General features: G+C 45.9%; 1 protein-coding gene across 1 annotated transcript in view; it reads left to right on the top strand.

The window, feature by feature from the left end:
- The first annotated feature begins 8,711 nt into the window (after window positions 1-8,711).
- The window catches only part of LOC137562209 (sodium-dependent phosphate transporter 1-A-like), a 42,158-nt gene continuing 25,117 nt past the window's right edge, over window positions 8,712-25,752 (top strand). The window contains 1 exon segment of the mRNA XM_068273541.1: window positions 8,712-9,035. The gene's annotated coding sequence lies outside the window, so the exon portion shown is untranslated.

Raw genomic sequence — 25,752 nt, 5'->3', positions numbered from 1 at the left:
ATGTTTTCATTAATATAGTGTCTAAACAATTTAAATTTTGGTGAAGTTGGCATTTAATGCCTAGTACACACCATGCAATTTCCCGTCAGATAGACAGGTCAAATTAATTATTTCAGACAGATCCGATTTCTGATTGCTTTTACGATCGATTTGAAGTGATCATAAATCAAATAATCCATTTAACCTGTCTATCTAACGGGAAATTGCATGGTATGTACCAGGCATTAGCTTCATACACTTGCGTGACTAAAGTCGGCTGAGACGGCCGCTAACGACAGCCTCAGCCGACAATCAGGTGTGTGTATTGAGGCGTCCGATCCTCTACGTGCAAGCAATCCGCCTGGCAGATTAAATCACCCCCATCGATGGACGAATCCTTTGTGAACGCCGCTCCCCCACCCACTGCATGACATCATCCGCAAAGCAAAAGTACCCGTTGTCAACTACACAGCAGCACATGTGATTGTCACCCAAGGGGAGTGGCCCAATACCCGGAGGGTGACCTCTATCAAATGTGTATAGGCACCGGCACATGGAAGGAGTGAGGAGAGCTAAGTGGCAGAATTGGATAAGCAACTTCTACAGCAGTGTGAATTAAGTGAAATTGGCAAAAGAACACAAAAATGTGAGCAGGAGTATATTGTATATTGTGAACATCAGTGGCGTAGCAATAAGGGGGCGCAGAGGTAGGAACCGCATCAGGGCCCTTGGACTAGAGGGGCCACCCTCAACCACAGTATTAGCTCTTTATTGGTCCTTTGCTGATAATATTCACTTCTACAGATGAGTTGAATAGTAGTGATCATTAACACTATGGTCTCTATTCATAAAGTATTCCCGCATGTGGTAATGCTCAAAACAGCTGACTTTACCGACTATTTAGCAAAGTGTCCATTCATAAAGCTGTTTCCGCATGAAAAGCTGAGATTCCTGAGCAGTGCGGGAAATAACAGCCTTATGCGGTCTCCCCTTCTTGCACCGCTAACACTGAGGTGTCCTTGATAGGTTTTGGTGTGCCGTTGTCCTGTCTATAACAGCTACCCATCCTAAATAGCTACTTTCAGCACTGCGCATGCGCACTTCCATGAACGCGTCACAGGAGGGAGGAGGGTCGTCTTAAATAGCTACTTTTCTGCTGCACTCAGAAAAACTATCAAACCTACTAGCACAGAACTGTTGCTAAAGAAGAAGTGGCAACTAGCCGCTGTGCAGGCTTGCCGAGATCTCATCTCCCTTCTCCTCTTCTTTACTACACAGCTGCGTGACTCGCAGGGCAGCTGATACTCCCTCACTCAGGCTGACGTGCTTCTCCCTGCTTCCTCCTGAAGGCTGCAATGTCTGTCCTCCTCGCACAGCAGAGCGGTGTATATCTCTGGCATACACCTCGTCTAGTGCTGTGCATCCCTCTTCCCTGCTCTCTCCTCTGCTTCCATCAGAGCTCCTCTGCTATAATTCACATTTGTGCAGCTCCTGACTGAGTTGTCATGTGAGAAACTCGGGAAGCACAGTACACTGGGCAGCTCGCCTCTGATGAAAGTGTAGGAAAGGAGCAATGCACAGCGCTGGATGAGGTGTAATGGAATTATAAACTGCTTTGCTGTCATGTGCCTTAAAATACAAGGTGGTGGAGGACAGACATTGCAGGGGGGAGGGGGAGAATGTCAGCCACGAGGAGTGTGTGTGTGGGGGGGCTCAAATTACATCAATCTTTGTGAGACGTAATATACTGTACATGGGGCAGGTGAGGGAAGAGGGTCAGTAATGCTGGCCACTTAGTTTTTTCGTTGGGGGGAATGATCCTGGGTATACATAGGGGAACAAGAGGACTATTAGATTAGTAGGGGGGGGGGGGGGGGGCACACATAAAATGCTGGGAGGGATAGTCATACTAGCCACTTTGCAGGGGAGGGGGGTTTAAGGTGTACTGGCCAAACTTTTCTGGTGGGAAATTGGTAGAACATGATATGAGGGGAAGGGCAGGGGGTAAGGTGCAGAGCAGGTGAAAACGGGGCTGCCATAAGCACCAATATTAAAGGCTGCAATTAACGATATGGACAGTACTTAAAGGGAACCAGAGACGTTGGGGGGAAAGGTTTTATACATACCTGGGGCTTCCTCCAGCCCCATAAGCCTGGATCGCTCCTACGCCACCGTCCTTCACTGCCTGGATCCGACGGTACCGGGACCCGTCATTTCCGCGAGTCGGCCGGCGGACGCGGCCAATTGTCCGCATCACAGGGGCTCCCTCCATATACCTATGCGTGCGGCTGCAAATTGCGCAGCCACATGCGTAAGGGTATGGAGGTAGCCCCTGTGCATGCGGACAATTGGCCGCGTCCGCCGGAAGTGACGGGGCCCGGTACCGGCGATACAGGAAGCGGAGGATTGCGGCGTGGGAGCGATCCGCACTTATGGGGCTGGAGGAAGCCCCAGGTATGTATAAAACCTTTTCCTATTTTTCCCTATCCTTCCTCTCTGGTTCCCTTTAATAATGTGCTGCCCACTTTACGATTATTTTCTGGTTACTGCTGCCTTTCTGTTGACTGCTGCCCACTTTACAATTATTTTCTGGTGACTGCTGCCTTTCAGGTGACTGCTGCCCACTTTACGATTATTTTCTGGTGACTGCTGCCCACTTTACAATTATTTTCTGGTGACTGCTGCCTTTCTGGTGACTGCTGCCCACTTTACGATTATTTTCTGGTGACTGCTGCCTTTCTGGTGACTGCTGCCCACTTTACGATTATTTTCTGGTGACTGCTGCCCACTTTACGATTATTTTCTGGTCACTACTGCTCACATTACAATTTTCTGGTGCCTGCTGCCCACATTGCGATTTTTCTGGTGACTGCTGCCCACATTGCGATTTTCTGGAGACTGCTGCCCACTTTACGATTATTTTATGGTGACATGCTGCCCACATTACGATTATTTTATGGTGAAATGCTGCCCACGTTATGATCATTTTATGGTGAAATGCTGCCCACTTTACGATTAATTTCTGGTGAAATGCTGCCCACTTTACGATTCATTTCTGGTGCATTACGATTATTGTATGGTGAAACGCTGACCCGTTACAATTATTTTATAGTGAAACGCTTTATTTGAAATGATTATTTGGCACCTATGGGGGGGCCCCATCCAAATTTTTGCAGGGGGGCCCAGTGATTTCTAGTTATGCCCCTGCTAGTATATGCCCAAGTGTTATACATACTTGGGGCTTCCTCCAGCCCCATCCACACGAATCGCTCCTACGGTGCCGTCCTCACTCTTCTGGTATCGGGTCCCATAACTTCAGCCAGTTGCGGCCAGTTGTTGCATGCGCAGTGTGGCTGGGAGCGTTCTTTGCCTGCACAGTACTCCCAGCTGCCGGAGAGGGACGGAGGGATCGCACTGCGCATGCGTTGACTGGCCACTGGCCAGTTGCAAATAATTATAGCTGGGGTAACTGGAAGAAGCTGCGTATGCGCAGTTATGCACAGTCACTGGTAAAGCAAGTTGAAAAATCTGTTGGGTCGCAAAATCTTTCACCACATCAATCTAGTGGGAGGCATCAGCAGCTACTTTAATAGTATTTAGATATCACAGTGGCTGAATCCGGTGTAATGAAAAATTTTGCAACCCATCATAGTTTGCAACTTGCCATAGAGGACAGTGTATAACTGCGTAGGCGTGGCTTCTCTCTGTTAACACGCCTGTCATTTTTTTGCAACCACGGATCCCATTAAGCTAGAAGGGGATTGTTCCCGTCCCCTGTAGCTCAACTAATAACCCCACCCCCCCCCCCCCCCCCCGCCGAGGGAACAATCCCCCTCTTGCTCAACAACTAATAACCCCCCTGGAGGAAACAATCCCCCCTTCTTGCTCAACTAATAACGGATCCCATTGAGCTAGAAGGGGATTGTTCCCTCAGGTGTTATGAGGCCCAGGATGCTTCGATAGCGGCCTTAAGCTCATCCAGAGTGTTGGGTCTTGCGTCTCTTAACTTTCTCTTCACAACATCCCACAGATTCTCTATGGGGTTCAGGTCAGGAGAGTTGGCAGGCCAATTGAGCACAGTAATACCATGGTCAGTAAACCATTTACCAGTGGTTTTGGCACTGTGAGCAGGTGCCAGGTTGTGCTGAAAAATGAAATCTTCATCTCCATAAAGCTTTTCAGCAGATGGAAGCATGAAGTGCTCCAAAATCTCCTGATAGCTAGCTGCATTGACCCTGCCCTTGATAAAACACAGTGGACCAACACCAGCAGCTGACATGGCACCCCAGACCAGAGAGGTAAGTCCACCTGAACATCCCCCTCTTTTAGACGGGTTTTAAATGTTTTTATTCTACTCTGGCGCCTCTGTACACCAAGCTTTACTGAAATCTTGATTCCACCCTCGGTGGAGGGGTGCTACCACATTTCCTATCCACAGAGAACGACATCTTAAAAACCTGAGTGGGGTCAGGTTATAATACTCCCTACCTGCACTTGAAGTGGTTGCCTATGGGTAACCCATGTTTGTGAGTATATCTAAGATTTTTTGTTTTAAACCACAACCAACTTAACAATACTACACCATATTGGGCTCTCGATTTCTCTTTGTTCTTCCAAGCATACTCCCTCAGTATGTACCTTCCAGCATGTTCTGTTCCATAACTGTTTGTAGCCCCAAGTCGACCCCCCCCCCCCCCCCAGGCTCACGCTCACCCTCACCCACCCTCCCTCCCTCAGTATGTACCTTCCTGACCTGGAATGTTCCATAACTGTTTATAGCCCCCCCCCCCCAGGCTCACGCTCACCCACCCTCCTCCCTCTGCCAGGCTTCAAGTTCGCTCACCCACCGTCAAATATGCCGCCTGTATAGACAGACAGTAAGTGCTGTGCGGTGTGCGCTGCCTTTGGTCCTGAGCTGCCTCACCTAGCTCTGGCTGATTTAAAATCTGGTCCGGCTGCTGCCTCCACCCTGGGCTCCACGCACGGAACGCTGTCTAACCTCAAGCCTCTAGGAAGTATGGGGCTGGCTCGCTGGTGGCGCCTCTGTCTCTCTGCTGACTGCCGCTCTGCTCAGCGTTCCACTTCGGCGATGACGTGTGACGTCACTGAGTGGGGAGATCCGGCTCGGCGCCGCTGGCGGTGAGGATCGATAAAATAAATGTATAGATTAAAGAAAAAAAAAAAAGACATTGCAGCCAGTGGCGTACCTAGCATATTTGGCACCCGGTGCTGATTATCCAGTCAGCTCCCCCCCCCCCCCTAATTGGGGCTACGTAGCGCGGCGCGCTTAGCGAAAAATGTGTGTGGTCATAGACCAAAATGTGGGTGTGGTCACGGGTGGAGACAAGTTTACATGAACTTAGCAATGGTGGGACATTAGATCAGGACAGTGGTGGCGAAAAGTCACTTATCTATCGCAAAGTGCCAACAGCAATTTAAACTAAATACAAACATTTTAACTCATACATGAACATTATGGAAAATCCAAGTTGAAAATAAACTGTGAAGATAAACCACTTCATCCATCCTACTCCTGAAAATGTATTTTTTTTTAACCCCCCAGTTTTATTTTCTGTTTTAAAAAGCTAAAAAAAAAGTAGGTTTAATACTATTGTCTCATATGATAATGATTCAGCTTTTCCTATAGTCTCGCAGTTAGCAATCATGAGGCCCCCAACAAGACAAATTCAGCAATCTTGAGGCCCCCAACAAATCATGAGGCCCCCAACAAGACAAATATAGCAATCATGAGGCCCCCAGCAAGACAAATTCAGCAATCTTGAGGCCCCCAACAAGACAAATCCAGTAACTATGAGTCCCCCAACAAGACAAATCCAGTAACCATGAGTCCCCCAACAAGACAAATCCAGTAACCATGAGTCCCCCAACAAATCAAATTCAGCAGTCATGAGGCACATAAATAGACAGCATTTCACATAAATGGGCAGAATGCCCCCTTAATATAGTAGACACCTCTCACCTGGCTTCTGAATTCTCCTTGCCTGGCTGGCAATACTTTTTTTGTCTGGATTGGGGATGATCTGTGGGCTGAAAGGCCTGGCAGTGATGCTGTGGCCTGACTGGTGGTGATGCTGTGACTGGGCTGGCTGGCGGTGATGCTGTGGCTGGGCTGGCTGGTTGAAGTAAATGCTACCCTGACTGGTGGTGATGCTGTGGCCTTTTTGCCAGTGATTCTGGGCTGGTTGGCTGGTGGTGATGCTGGGCTGGCTGGCCTAGATAGTTTAGGTAGTGAGAGATGCCCCCTAGTTTAGGTAGCGCCAGGAGCCCCCCAGTTTAGGTAGTGACAGGAGCCCCCCCGTTTAGGTAGTGACAGGAGCCCCCTAGTTCAGGTAGTGACAGGAGCTCCCAGTTCAGTTAGTGACTGGTGATCCCCAGTGTGTGTAGTGACATGACCCCCAGTTCAGGTAGTGACAGGCACCCCCCATTTAAATAGTGATAGGCACCCCCAGTTTAGATAGTGACAGGCACCCCCCAGGTTAGTGACATGGACCCCCCAGGTTAGATAGTGACAGCCCAGCTTCAGACCTCAGTATCAGCCGGCGACCAGTTAGAGCAGGCGCACCAATCTCGGTGAACACCACGCTGTATATGCGGAAGTGATGTCACTTCCGCATATCAGTGCGGTGTCCGCTAGGTCCTAGCGCCCGCATAGTGGTCGCCGACTGGTCGGTGGTCTGAAGCTGGGCTGCTCCTGCCTGGCAGCGGGGACGGCCCGGGGGGGGGGGGGGGGGGAATTAGCAGGCGGCCAGGGGGGGTGTAAAATCCTCAATGGGCGCCCTTGGGGACCTAGCGCCCGGGGGCACTTGTCCTACCCCGACCCCCCCCCCCCCCCAAGCTACGGGTCTGGTCTAGGGGCCTGGTGGATGCTACCCCCACCAAATCTAACTAAAATAGTCAGGTGACCATCAGCAGTGCACAAAAATTGGGCTAGTCTACTTTAGGGGACCCAGCAGGAAACCTCATAGGGAAATCTAGCTAATGTGATTTGGTGGACGGCATGCTCTTGAACTTCTAGGTTGTAATAAATTACACCCACCCTGTTCAGCCATTCACAATGCTTTGTGCGGTAAAGGATGCTGTGATTGGAGAATTGTTCCCTATGAGATTTCCTGCTGGGTCCCCTAAAGTAGACTAGCGCCCAAAAAAGTGCTATCTTGTCTAGGGCCCTATTTCATCGTAATCCTTTTCGGTGCTACTCTGCATGCGGGTGGGGGCTATAAGACGAATAAGTGTGGAAAGTTTGGTTGGTTTTGGCCCTGCCCAATTTACTGCATTTTAATCCCAGTCCCCCAGTGAGTAACTGTACCAAGTTTGGGGACCCTGCTATTAACCGTCTAAGAGCGGCAGCAGTTTTAAATTTTCCCATTTAAATGAATGGCTGAAATTTGATTGGCTGTTGTACACTCCGCCCAATTTTTGTAAATTTTAGCTGCAATCACCTAGTGACCCACGGTGCCAAGTTTGGGAACTCTGGCTTTAATACTGTGCGAATTTCAGCGGTTTAAAATTTCCCATTGAAGTCAATAGGGAAAATCTGATTGGTTGATTATGGCTCCACCCACTTTTGGGGGTCCCCAAAATGTGACAAAATGTTTCAGCTTCACTCCATGACCAAAGTTTGGTGAATGTAACTTCAAATTTGCATTGGCTGCTGGTAGCTCCGCCCACTTTAGGGTGACCCCCCAAAATACATATTTTTATTTGGGGTTACACCTACAATATGTGGTCCGAGTTTGGGGAGTGTAGCTTCAAAACTGTACGAGTGGCAGTGATTTAAATTTTTTCCCTGTCAAAGTCAACACGGAAAAAGGGGTCTTCCGGGGTCCGCCGCAGGGGCCCGGAGGGTGGAATCGCTTATTAAAGCACAAGCAATATACTTTGCTATAAGACGAATAAGTGTAGAAAGTTTGGGGCTTGTACCCCTAAAACTGTGGGAGGCGTAGCGTATAGAAAATGGGGAGCGCTAATAATAACAATATTAATAATAAGAAGAAGAACGAGCTGAACTAGAAGAACAATCTATTGGCTATTTCATAGCCAACATAATTATTATTACATAAATAAGATCTGTAACCTATCACTCAAGGGCAAACAACATTATGCAGCATATACACAGGGTTTGTTTTTTGCCATGGTAGCTAATTCAGACAGGGTAGCTTTTCCGGACACACTGTGCTGTCTGATTTAGCTACCGGTAGCTAAATCAGACGAAGTAGCTAAATCAGACACCACACCGTATCAAATGTTATGTATAGAGTGCTTGGGGAGCCCCAATGTAAAACTTGCAGTGGGGCCCACAGCTCCTTAGCTACACCACTGTTGAACATCATCATCAGTCACTCAGCATCCTATTCTGTAAATGAGCGTGCTTTGTAAGAAATAAACGTTCAATTCCACTCAGAACTGAAAGAAAAAAGAACACCAACTATCCGTGGAAATTCACCGCTATCACTAATCACATAATAAATAGCGGAAAATAATGCCCGCCCACTCTTTAGGAGAAGACGTGGATTTGGACCTCTGATCTTCGAGAGCGGAAACATTACAGGCTACAGCACCCCAATCTCCCTCCTCGCCTCCTCCCTCTGCTGACGTCACTGCTCTGTCGGCTCCCATCTTCCCGTCACCTCTGACGTAGTCCTCCTCCCCTGCTACTTTCCAATCCCCTTCCTCTATCGCCACGGGAGGCGTGCACCTGTCATGTGGCGAGCGCATGCCCTTCCCCCACACTACTCGGTCCCCCCGTGTCCCGGCTTCTCCCCTGCCCGGTGTCCCCTCCCCCCGGCCGCAGCTCCTCAGTCCCCAGCAATACAGAGCGCCGCGCTGCTCGGAGACCCTCTACGGCGGCAGCGGGGCTAGGCAGAGGGGTGTGGCTATCGATGAATGAGTGACGGCTGGGCGGGGTCGCCCCGCCCCTCTGCTCTCTCTTATATGTGACACACGAGGCGAGTGGCTAGAATATGGCGCTGAGGAAGATCTGACACCGGCTTCTCTACCGACTGTCACACCGCGATCCCCGAGACTACACTACAGTGGTGAGTCACGTGCTGCCCATGTATGTCATTCTATATGGATGTCAGGCTGTTCTTCTTATGCTACAGCCCTGGAGTAGGCGTAGCTCAAGCTGCCTGTGGTCACCCTCCAGCTGCTGGAGAACTACAAGGATCAGCATGCGTTTACCATCCCAGCCAATGCTGATTCAGTTCCTCAGCACATGGCTGGGATCACATGCTTGTCTGTCATTTGTTCAGGAAGAGCTCCTCAACCATCAACACTTATTTCTCTGTCTCAAGGTGCCCATGAATGGTACCATTTTTTTTTTTTTTTTTTCATCCGGTGGGATTTTTTTTGACGCAATTTTTATAATCGAGCTCTACAGCAAACAGTACTATGTTGTAAAAAAAATGGATGTATAGCTATTCAATTGAATCAGAAAATGTAATCGAGCTGTATGATCGAATTGGAAGAGATAGGATGCCACAATCGACCTGTTTATGGGAACAATTGTTGATTAACTTCTGACTACTTTTGATCGAGAGAGAGAGAAAAAAAAATTGTATGGAAAGATCCCATCTGATGAGAAAAAAATTACTACCAATGGGCACCTTAATAACGACAGGTTGTTGTAGCCAATTATCGTATATGTATGTATGTATGTATGTAGCTAAAGTTTACAGATTACTTACTCCTTTCTGATTTACACACTCTGTACAATATAAAACAGCTTTTTTTCTGGTTTATAAATCCTACTTATACTTAATGATCCTATCAGCTGAATCACAATTGTTTAAAATCTATTACCCCAGCATGCTGAAGTGATACTCTTTATATTCACTTCAGATCCTTTTTGAGCGAGTGGGCAGATATCTGTTTAGATCTGACATTGATCGGATGTAGAAGAAAGCTAGCGTACACACGTTTGCAATATTAAATTATTTTTTTTTCTTTCCCGATTGCTGATCACTTTTCTGATTGTCTGGAGGTAGGAAGAATTGCATTGAAGAACACATGAAATGATAGCCAGCTTTTTAATTACATATTTTCCAGCATGACCAATCAAAAGCAGATTGATTAGAAGGTTGATATTTTTCTCGATTGGATGTAGAATATGAAATGAAAATTGCATGGTGTGTACCAGACCTTAGGCAATTTTCTGTGATTAGTGATGGTCATGTTGGAAAATTTTGTATGGATAGAGTGGCAGGTTATCGAGTGATGCAATCTGATCCATGTTGAGTGGGTATGGTGGTACATCGTATGGCCACTACCTGATCAATCCCTTTCCCTTAAATCAGGAGGGAGAATACTTTTATATAGGACTTCAACAGAACTTGATCCTGATCAAGTGCTCCAATAGGGTGACTTGATCACTACCATTGGTTGTGTGTGTGTGTGTGTGTGTGTGTGTGTGTGTGTGTGTGTGTGTGTGTGTGTGTGTGTGTGTGTGTCTACCTTTTTTTTTTTTTTTTTTTTTTTTTTTTTTTTTTATCTTCTGATATCAGGTCTGTGAATATTTGCAATGTAGGTTGTTTCTGCCTCCAGCAGTCTTGTACATGTTTATATACCGGTAGTTTCTATGCCTTGACAACAAGGTATACTAGTCAGTAGATAATGCATACAATGGGATCGCTATTGTGTCTGAATGTAGTCAGCACTGTGTATATCATAGTGATAAACATTGCAGCTGAGCAAGTGTTGTTCAGTACAGGTGATGTATGACTGTACCCTCCAGACCCATACCTGCTTAATTTGGCAAGTGATTGATTGGTTCACGATTATCACTGTGCCACCACCTTGCAGTCCACACTAGATATGGATCAGATTTCAGTAGAAATCTGATTGAAAATTGGTAGAAACACTACCCTGGCACCTGCTTGGAGAAAATGTATAACTGTACCTCATGCCATCATTTTTTATGGACAACTGATAGTGTATATGTTCTTGGCATCACTGACTGCTAAATGCTGCTATACTAGTATCAGATTATGCTGTTCACTGATAAAATATCAATGGGACTTTGTGGTAGGGCGCATGTAACCAATATGAGTTATTAGTGTGAGCACAGAATCTGTCTTGTGAATAAATTGTAACTTGTACATGTGTCTCATGATCAAGTCCATCCTTTCATCAGCAGTAACCGGAGCAGGAGGTAACTGGACACTAGTTCATGATGAAATATATCTCATCTTGAACTTTGCTGATTACATGCTGCTCCTCTTGTGCAATATTGACCACTTTTTGAAAGACTTGCTGTCTAGAATGACAGAATAACGTCACTAAAGGCAACCACACATCATGAGATGTCATTAGATCAGGTGAAACAGTGATCTCTGACTAATAATGTCTACCTGGCAACTGCTGTGCACGTTCAATGTGTCAGCAGGCTTGCAGTATAAATCTGCCCCCCCCTGCTGAAAAATCACTCACACAAAAATCGCCTGCGTTTATAAGTGTGAATGGGCCCTAAAATGCCTTTCCCGATCAATAATCTGATCAAATCTTAAATAGGGCCTTGATTTCCAATGCAACTATGTCCCAAAAAGGTTTTCGGTCTATTGAAGATATCTAAAGGTAGCCATACATCTAGTGATGGTGGGCAGGTCTCTCTCTGATGGAATCTGATTAGAGAGGGATATCTGTCGGCTGCTCATACACCACAGGCCGATTCCCGAACAGTTTCATGTGGAAATCTATATGGAACCAGTCTTGTGATGCCAGCCCGATGCTGGCATCGTCTCCCATCTTCCCCATACCCCACTCCAGCATTGCACTATACATTATCTGCCTGTGTCTGAGTACATTTGAAATCGGCGCCGGTAGACTTGGGCGCAGGATACAGCCGGTATATGGCTGATCCTGCTTCTGCACAAGTCCGGGCCATTTTTTTTTTTTTTTATATCGTTTTTGTTTCTTTTTTAAGCAACTTCGGCTCCGTCTTCTGACGGAGCCGACGTTACTCACTGAGCGCCGCTGTAGACTGATTCCTATCATAGTCTATGGTGGCGCTGGATGCGCCCAAATCTAGCAGCGCTGAAAAGCACTGCTCCGCTGTGTCTGGCTTCTGGCTGCGTCCTCTGTCCATACATGCACTCCATGTGGTTTCCATAGTTACGTGGGTGCGTGTGTGACGTCACACACATGCCTATGTGTACACCAATACCACGTGCGGTGTGTGTATAGACAAAGGATGGAGCCAGCGGCGGTCACAGGCAGGTAATGTATAGTGCACTTGGGGGGGGGGGGGGGGGGCACAGCATTGGGGGTTTCGTTGGCTTTGTTGCTCATCTGGGTATCACTCGCCATGATGGTCTGATATCTTGCAGCTTGTATGATCGACATGCTCAGCCTGAAATTGATCGCCTGGGGGCATACACTTGGTGGCACTGATATGCATCCGATTCAATAATTATCGAATTAGATAGTCGGTAGGCTGCCAAGTCGCTAGATGTATGGGCACCTTTAGTGTGTGGCTGTCTTTAATCTCGTAAGCCACTGTCTCTGCAGTATTTGCAATTTGCGAAAAGTTCTATGTCCAGTGGAGTCTGCCATGTGCTAAATTGAAAAGATTTTCTTAGGCATTTTGGGCGATCATTGGTGACAAAGTGCTGTTGGCGTATTTTACGGGTGGCTGCTGAAATAAGAGAACAGCCTGTAAAATGGACATGGCCATGTGCTTTCCAGAAAGTGCTGGTAGTGTCAGATCTCTCTTGTGTGCGGCCCCAGCTGTGTCTGTCCTGTGCTGACGCACGTGCTGGCCTCCTGAGCAGCGATTAGTTGAAGGCCTGTTCTCCCTTCAAGCCTGGAATGGATTCCTCAAGTAGAGGACCTACTTCTCTGCTGTCTGATGCACAAACTGTGTATCATGTAGGATTTTGTTGGATATTTTTCTTCCTCTGTGGAAATTCCTGTAAAGTACAATATAGCAAACTGTTGCAAAATGTTCCCAGTCATAGATTTAACCTGTTAACAATGTGTCATAAAATAACAAGGGGCTGATTCATATTTCCTGTGTGTTGCCTGGCAGCTGTGCTGTAGGTTATTGACCAGATGGAAGTAATGTCGTGTGATATGATGAAGGGGCTGAATTGAAGGATAACAGCACCTTACAGTGTACCCTAGTGGGTTTGAAAATCACCTGAAAATAGCCCTGTGTGCATGGTAACAGTACTTGCCTGGGGTTTATACCTCTCTTCCCTCCGGTCAGTATAGTAACTGTAATCTCATGTGAGACTCCAGGCAAAGCCAGAGGTTTCTTCAGTCGCCCAGATCTTACCTGAATGCACATCCATACTCCTCCCATCTCTGCCCACACAGTGACCATACATGTCAGCCCATCTTCTCCTTGTCACACAGTGTATGGAGTAGTGAGGGGGAGGTGTGCAGCTATTTATGCCTGGTACATACTATGTAATTTTTTGTCAGACGGTCGAATCGATAATGTCCAGCAGGTCTGATCTAATTTCCAATTGCTTTTACTGAGCGAACTAGTTATTTTTTGTATAGAAATGATCAGAAAATGTATCAGGAAAAACCTATCGAATTGACTATCAATCTGACAGGAAATTGCACAGTGTGTACCAGGCATTACATTGCTGTGGATGGGAAGAGGATGGTTTTTACAGATGTTCAGTGAGATGCAAATGATTGAGTTGATTTAGTATTATGTAGCTTGAAAATGGCTGAATCCTACCTTGGTGGGAATGGACTGGTCACGCTGCATAAATATCTGGATTATTTGAATCTCATGCCCTATAGCTTGTCACTACTCCAGTACCTCTGTGTGTTTCATTGTAAATGTTGCCTTGCTCTTAGCTGTTATGAGAGATTGTAGTATTCCTTTTCCGCTGTTCAACAAATGTCATTGCAGTGACCCCACAGGAACCATTTGGGTGCAGATACAAAGTTTCATTTTGTGCCTCTTGCAGGCTTTGAGACAATGTAACAGAACATTTCTGTATACCTTAAACATTTTATACACTGTTGCTAAGTTTCCTGAAGAGGAAAAAAAACACACTGCAGATATAAAGTATACCTGATATGTGAAAAAAAAAATATATACATACCTGGGGCTTTCTCTAGGCTGATCGCTCCCTTGCTGTCCTCCTCCACCGCATGGATCATTTGCAGTTTGCCCTGGAAAGTCCTCCCATTGCCAAGAGTGTTCTGCCTCTGACAAAAAGCCATACATTTTGCTTGGCCAATCACTAGCTAATTTTAAGTATTTCAAGTATAAGGGCCAACAGATTTTGAATATTATAAACAGATTGTGTAGATAAGCTTTCATACTACTTGGAAGTGGTAAAATGGGCTATGCTCTGGCAAATCAAAATTGGATGTGTGTACGCACCCTAAATAACAGTGGAGCCACTGGTGTGCTGCAAAGTCCATGCCTTGTATGGCCTGTTGGTCGGGTACCACTGGGTTACTCCATTTAAAAAAACTTTGCTCAGATTTGGAATGACCCACTCATTTTGATTTCATAGAGCAGGTCACGCCGAGCCCTTACCAGGTTTACAATGCAACCTAGAAACAACTTACAAAGGTGGCAAAGAGTCCTTCAACTCAAAGGCCTGTCACTAGTTGAAAAGGTAGTTTACAAGGGAATACTTTAGCTGTCTCAGAAGTCTGATCCCAGAAACACTTAGGCCCTGTTCACAGTGGTCAGTTGCGTTGCAGAATAATTGCTAAATAATTCTGCATGTCAGCTCACTGCCCATACAATTCTATGGGGCTGTTCACAGTACTGCGTTGTAACAGATCACTTTATTCCAGCTCTATGCATGCAAGCTTTGTATTAAAGTCTATGGCCAGTCTCCATTGCAGTTCACAGTAATCATAACACATTATAACACATGCATTATGCAACTGACCACTGTGAACCTAGCCTTACCCTAATGAAGGCAGAAAAGTGTATATATCTAGATGATTGAGGACCTACATTTCAGTAGGACACGTGTGTGTGTGTGTGTGTGTGTGTGTCAGTGTCACCATGGTCATTGAATAGGCTGCGTATCACTGTCACCACATTCTTGGCAGCGCTAGTGGCAGATGTTGTGTAATTAGAACATCCAGGGCACCAGAAAGATAAGAATTGGCCAAGGCTTTGCATGCCAAATACATTTTATTGCAGGAATATAATATAAAAATGTCTTTGAAGGATTGTTCAAAATAGCAGTTTTTAAGATATGATTTATCTATTGACAGTGCAGTAAACTGGCCAGCCCTTCATTACTATACGTTAACCATTACCATTTAGTTTTTTGAAATGGAAATGCTTGGGCAAGTTCAAAGAGGAACTCCAGTGAAAATAATGTAATAACGCTTAATTTTTACAATTATGTATACATGATTTAGTCAGTTTGCCCATTGTAAAATCTTTTAAATCCCTGATTTACATTCTGACATTTTATTACATGGTGAAATTTTTACTGTTGGCAGGTGATGTAGCTGCTGCATGTTTTTTGGCAGTTGGAAACAGCTGTAAACAGCTATTTCCCACAATGCAACAAGGTTCACAGACCGGGAACTGTCAGGAGTAGTACTAAAGAGTTTCTTGTGGGAGGGGTTTCACCACAATATCAGTCATACAGCGCCCCCGATGGTCTGTGAAAAGGAATAGATTTCTCATGTAAAAGGGGTATCCGCTACTGATTAGGATAATGTTCAATTCTTGGTCGGAGTTTCTCTTTAAGCTATGTCTTGCAAGGGTCAAGCAACCCAAAACTAGTGTTTCATATATGGAGGGATGCCTGCAGGATTAATCAGTCATTGTTTTCTTAAGGGTGCATTCACACTATGACCCATATGCAATTCACTTTTTCTCCTAGGAGATAATTTTTAAACTTTTTTTAAAATGGCTCCTCTATCCTCGGTGTCCTCCTCCTATCCTCGGTGTCCTCCTCCTATCCTCGGTGTCCTCCTCCTATCCTCGGTGTCCTCCTCCTATCCTCGGTGTCCTCCTCCTATCCTCGGTGTCCTCCTCCTATCCTCGGTGTCCTCCTCCTATCCTCGGTGTCCTCCTCCTATCCTCGGTGTCCTCCTCCTATCCTCGGTGTCCTCCTCCTATCCTCGGTGTCCTCCTCCTATCCTTGGTGTCCTCCTCTATATGGGCACAGTACAGGGAGTCCTTGACATTGTGCCGGGTTGGAGGTTCGTATTGGCAGACGTTCACAAGTCAGGAGCGCCCTACATTTGGACTATAAGACGCAGTGACTTCTCCCCATCACATTTCTTTTTTTTTGGGGGGGGGGGGGGGGAGTGAGTCTTATAGTACAAAAAAGGTTGTGTTTTTTTTTTTTTTTTTTTTTTTTTTTTTTTTTTTTTTTTTTTTTTTTTTTTTGAGGTGGGACATTATGGAGTGATGTTAGGGAGGTGTTGAAACACTGAACAATGCACTGAAACGATACGTCTATGCGATGTTCACAGTGCAACATGTTTCGTTTGATCTTATTGAATGTTTGTTAAAAATTGCACCCTTCCACACCTCCTACACTGCCCAAATTTTTCAGGGTAGGAAAGGGACTCCCTGAACTACCTCTGCGTGAAATTGCAGCCCCTGAGCCCTGCTGGTCGCAGTGATGTGTTTCTGTAATTTATATCGGGTACCAGTGGGGCTCAGGCTGCAATTTCACACAGAGGTATTTGGGGGGGGGGGGGGGGGTGTAGGTGGTGTGGAAGCGGAGATATTTAGTGTTAGTGTACCACTGGCAGCATAGTTAACCTCCCACTAAGCGTGCCTGGAAGGCACATTCCAGGCAGCACCATCAGACATTACACCCCCACTGGCCAGGAGCCTCTTCCTGTTTGTGGCTGCACTCCCCTCCATGACGGCGTGGCTGTACTGCACCTGCATGGGTACTTGCGTGTCTGCGCATTTACATGGAGCCACTTGTGGAGAAGCTGCTTCAGCTTACTGTGCAGGTGCTGTCACAGCGCTCATACTTGGCAGGGAGTGTGCCAACAAGGACAAATCAAGCTCTTATTGGATATGTCCTAAGGGACCGTGTGCAGGAATGGTGGGCAGCTGGGATGGATCAGGAAGCTTTTGGACCATACAGAGTTTTCCCTCTACTGAGGCAAGTATCTTTTCTGGGGAAGAAAAAAAAAAATAGAGGTGGGGGGAGACCCTCACAGGTTTCTAGTTAGTGCTGCATAACCATAAAGTGTTTTTAATGATTAGTTTGGGACCTCCTCAATGTATACAGTTGTGAAGATTCTTTGTGGTCATGAATGTTTTTGTTTGCTCTTCCCATTGCCCAGCTACGACTTCACATTGGCCAGTAACAGGAAAAGTGCCAAGGCAATTCTGTTTTTTATTTCCTTGAATGAATGTTCCCTGTAATAAGCAGTGTTATCAGGAACTGGTTGTTCAGACACTGCAGCTGACAGTGAACTGATAGTCTATCTGCACTGCAGCAGTAACTTTCTCCCCTTCTATGAAGGGCACTTCTTCCTCCCCAGCCCAGGCTGTTCATACAGCACATGTCCCTGACTTCCCCTTTTGTCTGGCAGTCATGTGACATTGGCCTTGGGAGAGGCAGCTACTTATCTCACAGCAGTGCAGGGAGGGGGAGGGAGTTCTGAGTAATGGGGCAACCAGAAAAAGCCAGCTGCTGCTTTGTGTAATGGAGCAGAGAGGAGGGTTTAGCGAGGGAGGAAAGGAAATGTCGTCACCTGCAGTGAGTGAGTCAGCCTTCGCTAGCCCACCCATCAGCCTGAGATCTCTCTGTGGAGAACCCCTTGCCTGCTTGCTGCTATGTTCCTCAGTCATGGTTACTGACGTGTGTATGTGCATTGTTGTGTTGCTTAGCACAGCAGTGATGACTGCACAGCAGCGTGGAAGTGGTCTCCCCAACTTGTTCCCAAGGAGGACGAATGTATGTTCGTTTAGTGGGTACTGCACTTTTGGGGACTACAGCTAATAGCAGGAGCTGAGCAGCCTGTGACTCCGGTCAGGATGTTGCGAGTGTCAGCATGTTCTATTTGTCCTGGAGCAGCCGGAATACCACACTGCTGACACACATACCTACATAATCTCATGCTCGGAGCTGATGATGAAACCATGAAACACAAATGGTTGCTATGAACAATTCATGTTAGGAAATGTCTTCTCTATGACCCTGTCCAGCCCCAGAAATGTGGACTCCTGCCTAACAGACAATGGCATTAGCAATACATAGACATTGGTACATAATACAGAATTGGTAGACCTAGTAATTGGTGACAAAATGTAAATGGCAATATATAGATGTTGCCCGGGAGCAATTGCCTCCTTTGCCTTAATGGACATGCTGGCCCTGACAGTACATAAAAATAGAATACAGAATTGATAGTCCTGGTGGTTAGTGACAAAATGTATAGTAACTTCCAAGACTCAAATCTAAAGGCGAATGGGGATGGTATATGAACATCCAATTTTGATTGGCAAATTTAACAACTTTCATGTAGTATGGCTCTGTTCATGGTATTCAAAATCCTGTTGATCCTCTTACTGGATTCAAGTGGTAAAATTGGCCAATCAAAATTGGTTGTGTGTGTGCACATCAATGATCTTACCACTTCTATGTATATGAGGGACCACCTAAGGCGGGGCTGGGCAAACATTGGGCTGCATTCCTAAAATTTCTCCCTCCACTGCAGAGTCGCGAGTGGGAAGAATACGGAGGGTAAAAACTCCCCTATTTGCCGCTTCCTGCATCGGGTCTCCATGGCAATAGGGTGTCACGTGAGACTTGTCATATGACATGCTAGCATGTCCTGATGGCTTGTCATGTGACACCCTATTGCTATGAAGACGTGACACTGAAATTGGCGACCAAGTGAGTTTTAAACCCCTTGTTATCGCCCACTTGCGACTGCGCTGCAGAGGGGGGAAGAGAAGAATCCAGCCGCCTTTTTGGGCCGGCTGAACAGTGCACGCGATTAGCCCCGGTTGCTGCTTTCAACTTACAAGTCGGCAGTAACGAAACTGCACCGCGGTGGGAGAACGGAGAATCATAGAGGCGTGGGACAGGACAGCTGCAGGGGGCTTGGGGTAGCTCAAGGTAAGTAAAACTCTTTGATTTTATAGCAATCTTCAGTTTCGCTTTAAAGGGAACCTGAGGTGAGAATATTGAGGCTGCCATATTTATCTCCTTTTAAGCAATACCAGTTTCCTGGCTGCCGTGCTGGTCCTCTGCCTCTAATTCGTTCATCCATAGACCCTGAACAAGCATGCAGCAGGTCAGGTGTTTTGGACAATATTGTCAGAACTGACAAAATTAGCTGCATGCTTTCTGGTGTAATTCAGTTCACTACAGCAACCAAATAGATCAGCAGGGCTGCCAGGCAACTAGTATTGTTTAAAAGGAAATAAATATGGCAGCCTCAATATCACTCTCACCTCGGGTTCACTTTAAGCTTTCTGAATTGCAATTTGGCTCTGCAGCCATTAATGCAATTGCCCCAATTCTGTATGCTTTATTGCAGCACAGCAAGTGGAACCACCCTCATAGGGTTCAGCTCCTGCAATGCTTCAGCAGTCGGCAATCGCTGACAGTGATTCCCAGCCCTATAGAGATTTGCTTCATACCCGAGCTGGCATTATGACATGGCTAATTTTCAATAGGAATAGTCATAAACCAACATTTTATCATTAAAACGAAGCTTGCTTAATGTTTCAGTATCCTCTAAATTGGCAGTTCTATCCCAGGCTCTCATAAAAAAAAAATTACATAAGTTTATTAAATGGCTGTATAATTAAAGGACACACCAAGGATGACACCAGGAATAATGTGATAAAAGGCTTTGAGGTGCCAGGAGGCATTGCTTTCTTCCAGGCTTTGTGTAACTCCTTGGCACAGTTTAATGTACATTGATAGATATGTTGTGAAACATGGTGGTTAGTGTAATGAGCTGGCGAAAAAATTATCCCCTGATAGCTGTAAGTGAAAGATAATTAGGTGGTATAGCATAGAGAAGAGCTGCAAATGTTTTGGGATGTATCCCTCGCTACCTGGTGTAATAGCAAGGGCACCTGGACTGTCTTTCTAGGAGTGTAAGAACACTGTATAGAGATGTGCAGAGAGAAACATTAGATAATGCTGCATACACAAAGATTGTTGGGGAAACCATTCCTTTGGTATCAGTTTGGGTCTGCAGCCTTGCAACATTCAATGCAGGGGAAGGATGGTTGATATCACAGCGCACTACAGAGCGGCTTCTCGCAGGCGGGGTAAGGCGGTGAAAAGGCTGAAATAATAAGTTTAATTGGCCGATTCATCAGGTCAGATGTGCACACATTAGATACTTGGTAGAAACAGCCCTGACCCTGCCACCTCAGTGGAGAACTTTGTGGTATGAGGGGTACACACGCTAGATGGCTACAGGTGAGGTGCTGATTGGTTCTTATTTGGCCTGTAAGACTGACTAGACCTTATACTGTCATCTACTCAATGCTTTCTTTTTAACTGTCAAAATGTTACATTAAGGTTAACATTTTGTGTGTGTGTGTGTGTGTGTGTGTGTGTGTGTGTGTGTGTGTGTGTGTGTGTGTGTGTGTGTGTGTGTGTGTGTGTGTGTGTGTGTGTGTGTGTGTGTGTGTGTGTGTGTGTGTGTGTGTGTGTGTGTGTGTGTGTGTGTGTGTGTGTGTGTGTGTGTTTTTTTCCTCCTTCTGTCAGTTGAGTGGCACTTCCGAATGGCAAGGCTGGCACAACTGCTGTCCTCCCTCACTAGCTTGTGAAGGAGTCACTCCATGGCCTCGCATATCCCTTATGTGCTGCACCTGGTGACCTAATGGTACACATGATGTTGGAGAACATGGCTAGTGTTAGAATGTTCTAGTACTTCTACCACATTTGCCTTTTGTAACAATGAAAGGGAGGGGTGGAGGTCTGACACCATGAGGGCTGGAACCCACGAGCGTTTTTTTTGGCAGCGCTGCGATACGCTAGCGTTTTGCCAGAACGCTCAGCTGATGTTAATTGATGGGGCAACTTCCACAGGAGTGTTTGCGTTTCCCAGAAACGCAAACGCAGGACCTGCAGCATTTTGGGAGCGTTAGCGCTTCAATGTAAAGTATTGAAACGCTAGCAGAAACGCTCAGCAAAACCTAAACTGAGCGGTTTTGCGGTTCAGCACACTGTAACAAAATTAAAAATAATTCACAGGACCAATCAGGATCAAAACGCTACACAACCGCTGAGCAAAAAAATACACTGTTGCAAAACGCGCATGAATCTGCTTGCAAACCGCTCAGACAAAACGCTAGCGGCTGCGTTTTGCGGATTTCAGTGGGTTCCAGGCCTCAGTCAGAGGGAGAGCTAGTGGGACAGAACTAGAAAAGCAAAAATAAAGGAATGTTGTTGTTTCTGCCATAAGTGAGTATGTACTTATTTTTTTTATTTTTTTATATATATTTTAAACAATTCACCCCCCCCCCCCCCCCCCCCCCCCCCCCTTTCCCTGACCAGAATAGTTTCTCTGGACCTTTAGGAGTTAACAAAGCACTTATATGATCCGCTTGTAAAGTAGACTCTCTTTTTGCACCAACATACTCCTTACACAGTGCTGTCCCTGTAAAATAAACTTGAGAAATTACTTAAACGTGTAATATCAGGGGCTGAGAGATCCCTGTTGCTGCAAGATTACAGCTTTAAGCGGAGAAACCGAGACTATCACAGGCAAGCAATTCTAGCATTTGGGGGTATTGGGTGTTTGGCTTCATATAGCAAGAACGCTTGTTACTTGTTTTCCACACCTGCACGGACCTAATGATTAGCAGCAGGATGTGACACATATCCCTGAGAAAAGATTGAGTGGTTTACTGGTTATATAGTCAGCATATTTTCAGCATGTAAAGCTGAGTAGAAGGGGTGACAGTGAAATATTAAGCTTGCACATTACATAATGAGACTGCCTTTAAAATTTGGTAAAAAGCAAAACAAAAAAAAAACCAATAGATTAGCAACAAGTATTCAGAACAAAGTGCAGGAACGGGTTAATGGGCTTACTTTCCTTATCTCTCAGGAGCCTTATCTGTGTGCCACTGAGATGAGGCTCATTTGTATCAGGAAGCTTGTGTATGCAAAGTAAACTGATGGAAAGCTGTACACTCAGAAAATGGCCAGTGGTGCTTATAGATAAGGCATTATCAAGCAACATGACTACATCCAGTGCTGTTGCTGAACCAGAGAGAGAATTGTTTCACAGGGATCGCATTACTTTGACACAAAGGCAGGTAGGCTAGTTATAAAGTCTCTATATATTGAGCTAGAAGATGGGCTGTAAAGAAGGATGGGATTGGACTGGCATGATGCACAGTTAAGATCTAACACCAGCCTGTCGTAGTAAGCACTGTGGCCAAATGTAAGTATTTTGCTCTTAAACGAGACTTCTGTCTTTAAAGGGGAACTGAAGAGAGAGGTATATGAAGGCTGCCATATTTATTTACTTTTAAGCAATACCAGTTGCCTGGCTATCCTGCTGATCCTCTGCCTCTAATACTATCAGCCATAGTCCCTGAACAAGCATGCAGCAGATCGGGTGTTTCAGACTTTAAAGTCAGATCTGACAAGACTAGCTGCATGCTTGTTTCTGGTGTTGTTCAGAGATAAAAACAGGGAACACCAAGAGCCCCAATAGTGTAATTCGTACTGGACAAGGTGGCAATAAGTTTGTATTGCTAGATACTCACAAGTCAGGGTCACCAGCAGGCAACCACTGTAAAGGCAGGTGGGGTGGAGATTGTCCTGACCCCACTCAGGATTAAGAAGTTGCTCTCTGTAGACAGGAAGAAGAGGGTAGCAACCCTCCACCAAGGGTGGACTCAAAATTGTATACAATGAACAGAGGCGCCAAAAGTATAAGATTAGATTAAATGAGCTTAAAAACCAACTTAAATGGCAAAATTGAAGGAGGAAGTGGTGGGTCTTACCTCCCTCAAGCAGACACAACTACTGCGATTCAGACAGTCAAACACATTTATTAGGAACTCCAAAAAGAAATGCAACGCGTTTCGCAGGTTCAACACCACTTCATCAGGGCAGGTGACTGGATAGTGTACTGGTTAAGGGCACCGCCTTTGACATGGGAGACCAGGGTTCGAATCCTGGCTAGGTCAAGTACCTATTCAGTAAGGAGTTCAAGGCAAGACTCCCTAACACTGCAGGGTGGCCTCTTGAGCGCGTCCCAGTGGCTGCAGCTCTTGAGCGCTTTGAGTCTGACAGGAGAAAAGCGCTATACAAATGTTTGTATTATTATTATTATTATTATTATTTAGGGAGGAGTATCAAACCATCTGCACAAGGATTCAAATTAAGTGCCTCTGGGAGGCGCTTAATTTGAATCCTTGTGCAGATTGTTTGATATTCCTCCCTCTATTGCCTGATGAAGTGGGGTTGAACCTGCGAAATGCGTTGCATTTCTTTTTGGAGTTCCTAATGTGTTTGACTGTCTGAATTGCAGTCGTTGTCGTGTCTGCTTGAGGGAGGTAAGACCACCACTTCCTCCTTAAATTTTGCCATTTAAGTTGGTTTTTAAGCTCATTTAATCTAATCTTATACTTTTGGCGCCTCTGTTCATTGTATACTGGTGTTATTCAGGTACTACTGCAGAGAAATAGACCAGCAGGGCTGCCAAGCAACTGGTATTGATTAAAAGGAAATAAATATGGCAGCCTCCATATACCTCTTACTTCAGTTCCCCTTTAAAAATCCCATTTTCACAGTTCTGATTTGAAGAAGCTAAAGTTCTGTGAGTGGGCTACTGCGTTTTGACTCTGCATAATCGTGTCATTTATACCGCGTTAGACTCTCAAACTGTGGCTCTGAGTGGCTGATGCAAGGGCTCCTGACCATGCTAATCAAGCAACTTCCACACAGATAAACACGACCTATAGTTCTTCCAGGGAGTAACTTCACAAGACTATAAACTTGCCTGCAGTCAGCCTGTGATAATCCTGAAAATAAGCTATTCCAGTGTAAAATATTTTCTTTTGTTACTAAAGTCCCCTTGTGACAGACTTGTTTCACCTTAGCAAATATACAATGGGGTTAAGGTGCATACACACTTTGATGGATGTCACCCGTCAGATCGAGACCCGAAACCCTTGGTCATCATCTCTGGGCTGCACAGATGTGTAGCTGACGACGTGTACTGTTGCCTTGTGGTGGGGATGACGTAGCAGCGCATGCGTGATGTCATGTGGGGGGGTGGTTTGCACAAAGGAATCGGCCATCCCTGCAGGTGAGTCGGTCCACTAGGTGGATCGCTTGCGCGTTGGATCGGACACCTCTCTGTACACACACCTGATTATAGGCTGACTTTAGTCAAGAGCGTGTACAAAACGAAGGGTGGAGAACCTAAGTGAACCAGCAAATCTGGACTGAAACTTTAAATGGATGTCTGCCATTAGATGGCATAACTTCTGTAGTCCTCGCCTGGGTCACACAGATAATAGCGAGGTTACTGAGAGGTCAGCAAGTTAGCTGTTGGGAGGTTACAGGTATGGACCTGTTCTAGAGTAAGAACTTGTTACTTATTTTTAAAGGAAATCTGAGCTAAAATAAAGAGAATTTTACAGGGCTGTGGAGTCGGCACAATTTTGGGTGCCTGGAGTCGGAGGTTTCATAAACATCGGATGATTTTTGTACAGACTCCACAGCCCTGGAATTTTATACTTGCATGGGGCTTCTTATAGCCCTCTGTAAGCTGTGGGCTCCCTCGCCATCTACCAGGCTGCTCCGTTGTACTGCAGTCAGCTCTGGTGAATTCCTCAGTTGCGCTCCACTGCAAAAGCCCCCCCCCCCCCCCCGCCCCCCGATCGCACTCCCATAGGCAGGAGTGCTCTGCGCATGCACAGTTCTTGAAGAATTAAAACTGCGCAGGTGCAGAACACTGGCAATTGGAGGGCATGTACGCTAGAGCACGATTGAGGAATTCACCGGCGCTAACTTTGGGACAAAGAGGATGGCAAGGGAGCCCATGGCATACAAAGGGTCTGAAGGAAGCCTCAGGCAAGTTAAATGTTTCTCTTTGTTGGGTGTGTCCCAAGATTGCTTGGGTCATTTTATCCCATTGAGAGCATTACACATAACTGCAATCCCTACTCTAGTTAACACTGTGAAAGCCTGTTCTGGTATAAGAGCTGGTCCACACTAGGTCCGGAAACGTATCCGTGGCTGCGTTTTTCAAACCTGATGAAAAACGGAAGTCCCGGATACTAATGATGAAAATAGCAGCCAGCCTCACCCAAGTAAAAAACGGATCCGTTTTCAAAACCTGAACGGAAGGTCCGGATCTGCTGCATTTTCACGCAACGGATCAAGACCACGGATACACGCAGGGGGTAGTGAAAGCAATGAGAAAACGCATCTCCAACTCCACAGGCAAAAAACGGATGTTAAAACGGATAGCCTGAGCTTTATGATTGGCCCAAAAAAATCCTCCCACTCGTTCCTAATGATGGAGACGTTTTCTGTCAGGGAAAAACCTGAACGGAAACTGATGCAAAACTGATGCACTTTCATCGGTTTGCAGTACGGTGGGTACTTCCCCTGATCCGGACTGCAGTGTCCGTCCTGCAACTGTATCTAGTGTGGAGCAGCTCTAACTCCTGAGATGAGGGCTGCAAAATGTTGCCACCTAATAACTCCTGATTTATCGTCTAGTGGGGATAATCAATTTGTACCAAACATCAAAAATACATATATTTTTACCTGATTGAAAGCATGAGGGGAATGTTGGGAGTTATTTTAAACAGAAGATGAGAAAACT

This window comes from Hyperolius riggenbachi, chromosome 3 (genome assembly GCF_040937935.1).
Source record: "Hyperolius riggenbachi isolate aHypRig1 chromosome 3, aHypRig1.pri, whole genome shotgun sequence".
Taxonomy (NCBI): domain Eukaryota; kingdom Metazoa; phylum Chordata; class Amphibia; order Anura; family Hyperoliidae; genus Hyperolius; species Hyperolius riggenbachi.
The sequence above is the reverse complement of the archived record's forward strand: the minus strand, read 5'-3'. Positions and strand labels throughout refer to the sequence as shown.